This window comes from Microtus pennsylvanicus, chromosome 1 (genome assembly GCF_037038515.1).
Source record: "Microtus pennsylvanicus isolate mMicPen1 chromosome 1, mMicPen1.hap1, whole genome shotgun sequence".
Lineage (NCBI taxonomy): Eukaryota > Metazoa > Chordata > Mammalia > Rodentia > Cricetidae > Microtus > Microtus pennsylvanicus.
This window is the reverse complement of record NC_134579.1, coordinates 55,617,731-55,628,981: the sequence shown is the minus strand read 5'-3', so window position 1 is coordinate 55,628,981 and position 11,251 is coordinate 55,617,731. Positions and strand designations below refer to the sequence as shown.

The 11,251-nt window shown below is 35.4% G+C and overlaps 1 pseudogene; it reads right to left on the bottom strand.

The window, feature by feature from the left end:
• Positions 1 to 4,856: 4,856 nt before the first annotated feature.
• Positions 4,857 to 6,157, bottom strand: LOC142836439 (alpha-enolase pseudogene; annotated as a pseudogene).
• Between the last annotated feature and the right edge of the window lie 5,094 nt (positions 6,158 to 11,251).

The window sequence follows — 11,251 nt, the reverse complement described above, 5'->3', positions numbered from 1 at the left end:
TTCGTTTTTTGCAAAATTTGCATCCAGCAAACAATACAAAAGAATCACTAAAATATTCATTATTTCTGCTTTGATTGACAACATGGACTAATGACAAAACTATTCTTTTCTAGTTATGTTATAGCACTATATGGTTCAAATAGTCTCTCTTAATCAATACTTAAACGTTCATAGAAAATATAAGCATAATGATTATGTTGCAGATATTTATTTAATGGCATTATTTATTTATTCATATGGTACTAATCACAATAGTTTTCAGTCTTGGTAGCTTAAGGATCTATATGTATATAAGAATATAAGTATATACATACATAACAACTTTTGATGTAAAAAGAATACATTAATTTGAAAGGACCATAGAGGGATATATGTGTGTGGTTCAGGTGAAGAAAAGGGAGAAATAATGTAATCATACTATACTCTCAAGAAATAAAAAATGATGAATTGAGTTACTGTTTTTTAGAACTAGTGTGCATTTAGTTTAACAATGATGCCAATGTCTATGGTTACAACTGAATTCTCCAAACAGTATTTACACCATTAATAAATATGCCACTTTTAACTTGTATAAAGTTGTATACTTTTTCTTCAAATTATGAAATAAGTTTTGAACAAACTGTTTATAGAATCTTAATTAAAAGATACATAGCAATGAAACAATCAAAAGTTATTTATGCACTGGGCCAACAAAGAGGGACTTTCTACTAGATCCCATGTCCGGACAGGGAGGAATGTGGCAGACTGGGGAAATTGGAAAGTGCATGCCTTCTTAATAGTAGAAAAAGTGCTGCTAGCGTCATTCCGTGGCGAAACGCTAACGCATTAACGCAGTAGTTTTGAATACTTTAAGAAAAAAGTTAATATTCTATGTAGCTCTGTAGCTCGTTTTCTACACTAAGCATGAGTCAGCTTGCAGACTTGCAGGTTTCTGAGCACTACTATTGATAGGAAGTGTACTAGGAGACTGGTATTAGGAAGTCCTTGCACTTTCTAATTAGACTCTAGACTGACAAAGCAGCCACTGGGAGGGTTTAGGCTATTTGTGGGAGTGGAGACGCCTTGCCTTCAAGACTGCCTTGTCAGTATCATCCTCTATCTCTGAAGAAGAAAGTGTGACTCCTCAGTCCTTCTCATGTGTGCCATGGGTTAGTATTTTCTAATTAACAGGAAAGAGAACGTTCTCCCTCAAAAGCTCTTTTATTGAACTAATAGTTCCAATGTGATAAAACAATGTAATGTGCCCATATGTAAAAGAAGCCAATCTCATGCTTAGAATTAGGCCAATTTGCGCTTAGTAATGGGGTGATACCCTGAAATGTGGCTCATTTGATGTGCAAATCTTTGAACCTATTTGAATTCATTACTAATCTATTTAAAAAATGAGGTTGAAGCACCGAACTTTGGAAACCAACCAATAATGTGCAAAAGCTTTCTGACCTGTTTTCTCCAAAAATAACTACTTCATAGTATTATAGTAGACTTAATCTTACTCAGAAATTTTATTTTCTTCAGGCATTACACTACTCTAATTTCCTTAACTATTATATAATGTTGTTGAAGTACTTGTGATGGTTTTCACAAGCAACCCTGAATGTTAATAGTGGGGAAATTAATCCTTCTAGGTACTAATTATGTAAAAAAGCCCTGTGAGGTTTGAGGAGGTGTTTGTTATAGTATTGAATTAATGATTAAATAATAATTGTGGAATATAGTAAGAATATTGCAATCAAAGGCGCTTGCAGAAAATTCTAATGAGGAATACAAAGATGGGCTCCCTGTGATGAGCTCTATACAACAGGATCTCAAAGCGAAGGTGCTAGCACATTATATGGAACTCAAAATAACCCATTATACCTGTGTTCAAGATGCTCAGGGGGCTAAATCTAAAACATGTCATAGGCATGAAAGTATGGTTTGGAGGATTCAACCAAAGCATTGCTTAGTTTTATATGCTATTCTTCATTCACTTGCCAATCTTCTGGACCTAGTTATATTGAATGTCTCAATAGAGGTAACCTGAATTTAAACACATCTCTTCTACAGTATAATTGTAGTAGACAATGATTCATGTTTTAAAGGCATAGTATTATTTGGATGTAGTTTTGGAACATTAAGCCACTGGTAGTCTAATCATTCCATTTTACTTTTAAAAAATAAGAAGACTCTTCTTCTAAAGCCTTTTAGCTTTATTTTTAGTTATTGCTTTGTAAATATCCATAATTATATTCTTCTAGTTTATATGCATATGTGATTGTTTTTGTCTTAATGACAAAACTTGTTTTAGATCTTATCTGCTTTAAGATTCTAAATTGGTTAAAATAATGATATATTCAATCAATGTTTTTTAACATGTATTTTATTTTTAACTAGTAAGCAGGTTTCCTTATGATATTTTCATACTCACTTAATTAGAATGTCAATTTAGGAATTATTGAGATCAGATTGGCCTGTGGATATCTTTGGTGGACTGAAATTTTTAACTATTGGTAGTGGGTCCAGCCCATTCTGGATAGTAGCATTCCACGTGAAGCTGATTCTGGGCTAGGTAAGAAAACTAGATAAAAACAGATAAATATGACTGAGACAGCAAGCAACATTCTTCTACAGTTTTTGCTTTAAGTTCTTTTCTATATTCCTATCCTAGAACCCCTCAATTGTGGATTATAACATGTTAGCAGATGCAGACACTCTCATTTTCTATATTTATTTTGATCTGTATTTATGTTTTATCACAGAGATGGAAGTAGAACAGTTGGGTTTTTATTAATATTTCCCTCCCCATTATTTTCTATATTCCGTCTCCTCAGTACTTGAATCTTTCTCCTCCAATACCCTGTCCACCTTCATATCACCTGTGTTATATTGCCACCCAACCTCTCTTGCTTAAAACCTCATTTTATGTCAAAGACTCCTTTCTGGTTTCCTGACTTCTACCACACTCAAACATTTATAAAACATAAATATGTATTTATATGCATATGTATGTACAAATAAAACATAAATACATATTTATACATTCATAAAATTCATGAATATAAAATTTGGAAGCTAACATCTGTGTATGAGCAAGAACATGCCATTTTTGTTTTTTCTGAGCTCTAATCTTCTCACTTAGTAATTCTCTAGTTCTATATATTTTCTTACTAATTTCATAATTTTACTTATTTATGGCTGACTAAAATCCACATCTAAGATGATTCCATGTCTTAACTATTGTGAATTGAACAGTAATACATATGGGTATGCAAATCTCTCTGCAGAAGGGTGTAGAAATTTTAGAGTATGTTTTCAGGAGTACAATTAACTATTTGCCTGACATTTTATTCTGTTCTAAAAATACTCCAAAATTGTTTAAATTTTGATCAATACAAATTAGAAGGTCCTCTACATTTAAAGTTACTTCTGACTTCATGGCTCTTGATCCTCTGTCTTCTTTGAAACATCAGCAAAATCTGTAGTCAAGTTTCCTAGGAAACTAGTTTTTCCCCTTTTGCAGTGAGGAACCATGTCATGTTTGTAGAGGGAAGGTCATGACTGCAAGCCAGAAAGGGAACCATTCCCCCATTATTTTATTTGCATAGCACATATTGCATAAAGATAAATTGAATGCAATGTGGCTTTTGCTAAAAGCTCTGGAAGCAATCAGGACTACCATCATTTGCATGACAGGGGTTGCACACAAAATTGTTCTCCCTAACTGAATAAGCATATCTCTCTCAAAATCAACTACTACATTCAGGTGTCTCTTCTATTACTACCATGTTTATTGTTCTTTTAGCTACTATATTAATCTTCAATTGGTTGCTGTTCCATCCTAGTCTAAGCGGTGAGTCATTGTGCAATTCACCAGTTCCCCTAGTTGGAAGTGACTGTCAGTTTCACAGGGATGACTGTGTTTAACTGATTGCTACATAATTTATATCCTTCATTTGTGCTAAGTCTCTTAAATCCACAGCATTTTTCAATCTCACCGATGTTCCCAGTGTGTACAAAAATTTCAGTACATACATGAGCCTAGCGCTATTCTCTTGACTGGCAATTTGTAATAATTGTGTCATCTCATACAATCTACTATTTTTTCTCAACCTAGCCTTTGTGTTGAGCCAATTAGTATGCCTTTGATATATGAAATCATTTACCCCTTGCTACTCATACTTGTTTTGTTTTAAATTTATACAACTGTATGGAGTGATAATTTGGCATACTATCAGAATTGTTCTTTATAAAAAATTTCCTGTCATTGTAATGCCAAGTCTTTTCTTTCTTAATACCAAACTACTAATAGAAACTACAAAACATGCTGTATTAATGGATGGATGGATTTAAAGATTAAATGTGTATATAGGAAAGTGAATTATTGTAGTAGATATGGAGTGAAAATGTGAGAAACATTTTTACATAAAACAAATGCTCTATTTATATATATGGAGAAATGTGATTCCCTATAATGAGCCATTTGGATAGGCTTATTAGAACTTTAAATTTTCTGTTTTATCAAGTTAGATATGTAATCTACATTACAACTGATAAAACACTTTCTTTTTTTTAAATGTGTCACTGAGGCTTTTATTCTGCATGTAGAACCCCTGGGGCGGGGGTCTTTCCAGTGACCACTCTAGAGATTACACTGTGTTCTAGACACTAGCTTAGAAGTGAGGTGACAAACAGTGATTCAGACCAGTCACATGATTACAAAGCTGGGGTTTCCAGCATGGCTTCAGGGGGCAACAAGTATGTCTAAAAAAAGGTTGCATCGGAGGGGAAAGCTCTGGGCCAGCCTTGGGCCGCCTAGCTGACAACAGGGACAGGGATCTAAGCAGTTGGTGCCTCCAGGTATCTTCACCCACACTTCACTAGACCAGGGGGTTCCTGAAGGACTTTCTGGCAAACTTGGCCTTGCTGCCCAGCTCTTTTTCTATTCTAAGAATCAGGTTGTACATGGTTAGGCTCTTGGGATCAGCAAGGGGCACCAGTCTCGATCTGCCCAGTGCAGAGCCCCACCACCAGGTCAGCGATGAAAGTATCCTTGGGCTCCCCCAGAACAATGGGACCTCATGACGCTGCAACCATTGGACTGGGCCAGCTTACACGCATGCAGAGACTAGGTCACGGAGCAGATCTGGTTCACTTTGAGCAGGAGGCAGTTGCAGGACGTCTCACTGACAACCTTTTCAATTCTCTTAGGGTTGGTGACTGTGAGATCATTCCCAACCACCTGGATGCCTGCACTAGTTGTGAACTTCTGCCAGGCTTTTCAGTCTTCCTGGTCAAGGGGGTCCTCCATGGACATCACTGGATATTCCCAGATGAAGGGTTTATGCAGGTCCGCCAGCTGGTTGGCTGTGATCTGCTGGAGTCATCAGGGGACTTGAAGTCCAGGTCATACTTGCTGGACCAGTAGAACTCTGAGGCAACTCTGCCCATGCAGATGAAAACCTGGTCAGAGTAGCCAGCCTTCCAGATTATGTTCTTCTTCGGCAGCTCCAGAGCTCCTATGTTCTCCAGGATGTTCGGTGCAAATCTGCCCTCATCACCCACATTGGTGGCATCCTTCTCATATTTCCCCTTCATGACATTTTTCAGGTTGTGATAAACCTCTGCTGCAGTGTCCATGGCTTCCCGGAACTGGGCACCTCCACAGGGAGGATCACAAACTAGTGCATGGTCAGCTTGTTCCCAGCATGCGAACTGCCCTTGATCACATTGAAAGCTGGGACTGGCAAGAAAACTTCAGGGTTGCCAGTCAAATCAGAGATTTGGTGGTAGAGGGGTTCCCTCTTTTCTGTAGCACAACTTTGCAGGCAGCCAGGAATACTTCCAGGATGGCATAGGCAACAAATTTGGATTTATTCTCAGTGCCGTCCATCTCAATCATCAGTTTGTCTATCTTTTCGTGTTCCACAAAATTCAGTTTCTTGCTAACCAGAGCAGGTGTGATAGTTTTATTGATGTGTTCAACATCCTTTGAGACACCCTTCCCCAGGGAGTGCCTCTTAGCATTGTCACTGAGTTCTACGGTCTCATAGATCCCAGTGGAGGCACTGCTGGGCATGGCAACTCAGAAGAGACCTTTTGGAGTGTTGAGATTAACCTCAACAATGGGATTCCCACAGGATTCAAAGATCACTTGGACATGGATCTTGAGAATAGACATGGCAAGTTTTTTGTAGTCTGCTTGCCATGGAGGAAAAGCACAGAGGTTCTGTATACTCCCTGGAGAGCATCTAGGAGGAATGTGGGCCCAACCCTGTTTTGAGCTGATCAAACACTTTCTTAGGGCATTATTTTCCAAGTCGATTCTTTTTTGTTATTGCTATTTAAAGAAATAATGATATAAGGCTGTCTTAAATTTATTTCAAGTAAATATACATGTGTATGGATGCTTTGCTCTAGGTCCTTATTATGTCTATGTAATGGTATTTCTTTACTAATATTCTAAAGCAGCCTTTTATAAACACAGCAATTAATCCCTTTGAAATTACATTGGTGGTAATAAACTGCTCATTTCCTGAATTTCCATGCTTTAGGGCTTCATAAAATATGTATTTTTCCATACAGATAATTTGTAAAACTATATCTGTTTTAGCATTATTTTTATACAAAAGCCAATTTGTGTCAAGTATCTCTAATATGACTCTCAGGTTCAGCAGTCCACTGGAAGAACTCATTGGTCAGAAAACCTGCTACAATGATAGATAAGATGGATTACACTGAGAAGAACAAGACTATACCAGCAAATGAAATGGAATAAGGGCAAAGTATGGCAGAGATCAGTTGTGGACTTCTGGGTCTTTTCCTCAGTAGGCTTGCACTACAAGGTACCTAGTTCTTTTTGTAAAAATATTTAGTACTACTTACTAAGTCACTTCCAGAGAAAGCTCACATGAAGCTTTGTGCACAAAAATTTTATTGGTTATGTGGGCCAAGAGCCAATGATGTGACCAATACCAATTTTGCTGGCTCTAAATTCACAGAGCAGAAAAATGTGTTCACTAAATTGTCATTAGCATAAAATATATAGTCAAACTATGCAGTATGAACAAAGGCCATACACGTTATGTGCTTTCTGATGTGGAGGGCAGAAGGCAGGCAAGGGCCAGCCCTTAAAGCAGGCAGTTCTTGAAAATGAAAGTGTAGAGCACTTGGCTCAGCCATCTTCATTGAATTAATTTGTGTTTCTTAAATATCTAATCTTAGAATCTGGGTGCATAGAAAAGGGTTTTATTAATTGTTTACATAGTTTTATAAGAATAAAGGATTCCTTCTCATGATCTTATTGGAAGCTGCTTCATAAGATCTCATGTCTACAAACAATGCCAGCCCTTGGAAATATGATCTCATGTGTGGGTTTAATTTTGGGTTAATGTTATCAGGGCAGAGGAGAATGCCTAAATATAACCATGGATCTTGCCTAAAGGAAGAAGAGTGAATATTCAGCTGTCAATCAAACATTTTTACTATAGCATACTCTTTAAAGTTGTTCATTATGATAGAACAAACCATGAATGTATAAGTAATGAGAAATCCAAACTCCTTACTACACGTACATTATTTTAACACATATACACAAACCTTTGTATGTATGTATCTGTTATATAATTGTGTATATTCATGTTACCCTGTGGAGTTGGGGTGTTCCCTGATTGAATATTTAAAAATCTTGATGCTCTAATTTGTGTAGGTATTGGAGAGAGGTGGAACCTCCAACAACTGTGATTTATTTGAAAACAAAACAAAAAGGTTATTTGGGGGTGTGACCTTGATGTTTACATTGTGTCTATATCTCTTCTTTGTTTTTTTTCTTCCTAACTGCTATGATATAATTCCTCTGCCGTGTATTTCTCCCTTGATATACATTTGCCACAGTAGAACTAGTCAAAGCAATTGGGTCAACCAACTACTCTCAGAGACCTCTGAAACTGTGAGTCAAATAAGTCTTCTTCTAATTACACTAAATATATTAAATAATAATATCATAGCCATAGACTAACCAAATGCATACTTATGTAGATACATGTGTCATACACTTTCTTATGTTAGTGTAAGAAGAAAATAGAAATAAGATGATGTAATGCAATAGACTTATATTTATTAAATGCTCGAACTGTTGAGCTTTGAGGACTCCTATATCCTTTATTCATTGTCTGAATAAACTAACTTCTCATTTCCTCCTCCTGCTTCCTAATGTCTTTTCAATTTCCTATACAACTCCTGTTAAAATTTTATGAAATGCTAATATTTCTCTGGATTCAGTTTTATTCATTTGCTTATTCAAGCTTTTAAAGGAAATTGATGTACATAAAATTGACTCTTGTCTTGAATACCTTTCCTCTACTTTTTAATGCTTGCTACTTCCCTTTTCCTGGTGACTAACATTCCCACCAGGGAATCAGACAAAATTAATAATCTTATGTATTTCTTATCTAACTTCACAAATAGCTGAAATTTGAAGCTTTTCTTCAGAAAATGATTAGTGTTACAACCAAGGAAATAATAACCAATTTTAGGAAAAGTCCCAAATCACAGAGACTTCAATTCACTTCACAGGAAATTCTTCACATATGTTTGCTGAGCTATCTATATATTCCCTTATTCTGTACTTTTATATTTCCTTCCACTGAGCATTATAAAAAAATAACATCACAGAGCATTATAAAAAATAAGCTAAAAGTTTAGAAATGAAGAAAAAGAGAAACTATAAATAAAAATGTTAATTGAGAAACCAGAAAGTGACAAGAGAAATCAAAATATAATCATATTTGCTAATGTACTTGCCTAGTCCACATATCTGACCCCAATATGAAAGTCTGGTGATCTGATGAGTTTATTTATTTCTCTATTTCTTTTAAATGCTCATTTGTTTGTTTTATTGTATATTACATTTACTTCTTTTTCTACTCTTGTTATAAATATGACTTAGTCAGTTTTATCAATACTTCAGTATTTCCTATTCTGTTTAATTTATTTTAATATTTATTTATTTATTAAAAATCCATTTAATTTATGTAAATTTAATTTTAATGCCTGTTCAAACACAGCCATTGTTCAGTAATCTTTCAGGTAGCCTTACAAAGAATGAATTACTTTCTCTTTTAAATTCCACATAACACTAGTCACAAACATATACTACTTTTTATTAAATTACAGAGGTTTCCCATCAGTATATAGCTCATGCAATAAGACAGAGTGTGGAATGTTTAAAGATATAAATGAGGAGCAAATACAAAGGGCTAGATAAATAACATGCAATAGAAAAAAGGCGGGAGAAGGAGACACATACACCCACATGGAGAGAGAGAGAGAGAGAGAGAGAGAGAGAGAGAGAGAGAGAGAGAGAGAGAGAGAACATTGTTAGTTACTTTCCACTATTTTCTTTCTATTCCATGTGGCACTATCCACATTCACAATTTTTTTGACAACATGTTAGTAGACACACCCAGAATCATAATTTCGTAATACTTTAGGCACATCTCAATTCAATCAGGTACAATTAAAACCAATCATTACAGGTCCACTTCTTGTCAAGTTGATAGCTAAACAGATCTCATTAGACTTCAATAGTCCATCCCTGCCATCCAAAGCAGTTTTACAATGTAAAATTATGCTGATTTTATCAACAGTTTTTATAATCTTTTTTTTCTTTTTATATTATTATTACAAATTTTCACCTCCTCCCATTTCCCTCCCCCTTCCCCCCATTCCCCTTCCTTCTCCTCCTCCAGTCCAAAGAGCAGTCAGGGTTCTCTGCCCTGTGGAAAGTCCAAGGTCCTCCCCCCTCCATCCAGGTCTAAGAAGATGAGCATCCAAACAGACTAGGCTCCCAGAAAGCCAATACATGCATTAGGATCAAAACCCAGTGTCATTATCATTGGCTTCTCAGTCAGCCCTCCTTGTCAGCCACGTTCAGAGAGTCCGGTTTGATCACATGCTCAATCAGTCCCAGTCCAGCTGGCCTTGGTAAGTTCCCATTAGATCAGCCCCACCATCACAGTGGGTGGGCGCACCCCTCATGGTCCTGACTTCCTTTTTTGACTCTGTTCAAAATTCCAATTTCAAATTCTATTTTGAGACAAAATACAATCTAAAATACTAGTCCCTGAAGAACAAATTATGTACTTGAAATATATAAATGAAGAATGAATATTTCCTGTATATAAAGGAAGATATTAGAAAAGAAATGGGGAGTGTGATAGAAAAAAACCACAACCTTGAAGGTAAATAAAAAATTTTGTAGACCTTTGCTCACCAAGGTGTGCCTAAAAAGTCTGCTCTCTGGATACAAAGAGAAAAAAAAATGTGCTTTTATAGAGAATTGAAAAAAATAGGGTTTTGCATAGAATTTTAAATATTTATTTATGGACTTTAATGTTATTTAAAAGATATTAAAATCCTTTTCAGTTTCTAACATTTCTTTCAAGTCTTATATTGTATGTAAATTTTTTATTCAAACTAAGACAAGTGCATCATTTATAGAAAAATAAAAAATCCTTTAAAAGTATTATTTACTCTTTCTAATCTTTTAGTAATGGAGAATTCTAGACAATCAAATCGTTAAACCAGTAGTAAATATTTTAATTATGTCTTTGGACATGATCATTTTTTGATTCATCATCTACATAAGAACTAAATATAATTTAATTATATAAAAATAAAATATATAAATTAAATATAATTTAGTAGCATAATAGTGGTATCTGGAAAGTAGACATTACAGGTGAGGAAAAAAGATGCACTCATGGAGAGAGGATCAAAAAGTTACTTTTACAATGCTTAAGCTATGAGTGATAACATCAAGCTCCATGTAAATACTTCGATTTTACAAATTGTCACTGATGTTGGTATTGCAAGACAATATATCTGCAAGGCTTTCTTAAAATCCACTGTCATGCATGATAACCATACCAATATTATCATTTCATATGTGTTAACCCTTTCTAGAGCTAATGAAGAAAGGCCAGGGTTTGTTGGGTTAAGGTCATTTTATTGGAGAACAAGGTGTTGGCAGGAATGAGTCAGAGGATGCTTGCATATATTTAAAAAAAAGGACATTTCAGGGCATCACATTTCCAGACTGAGTTCTGCTCTGAAGGATTTGAAAGATACAGAACTAAAATTTGTAATTAATTTCATCAGTTTTATTACAATACACAGGGCAGCATAGTCTCTATATCAGAGACCGGATGACTGATTTCTTTGTTTCAGTACTTCTACATTCATACTGTCCTGTTTTTCCTGTAATGTCTGGTGT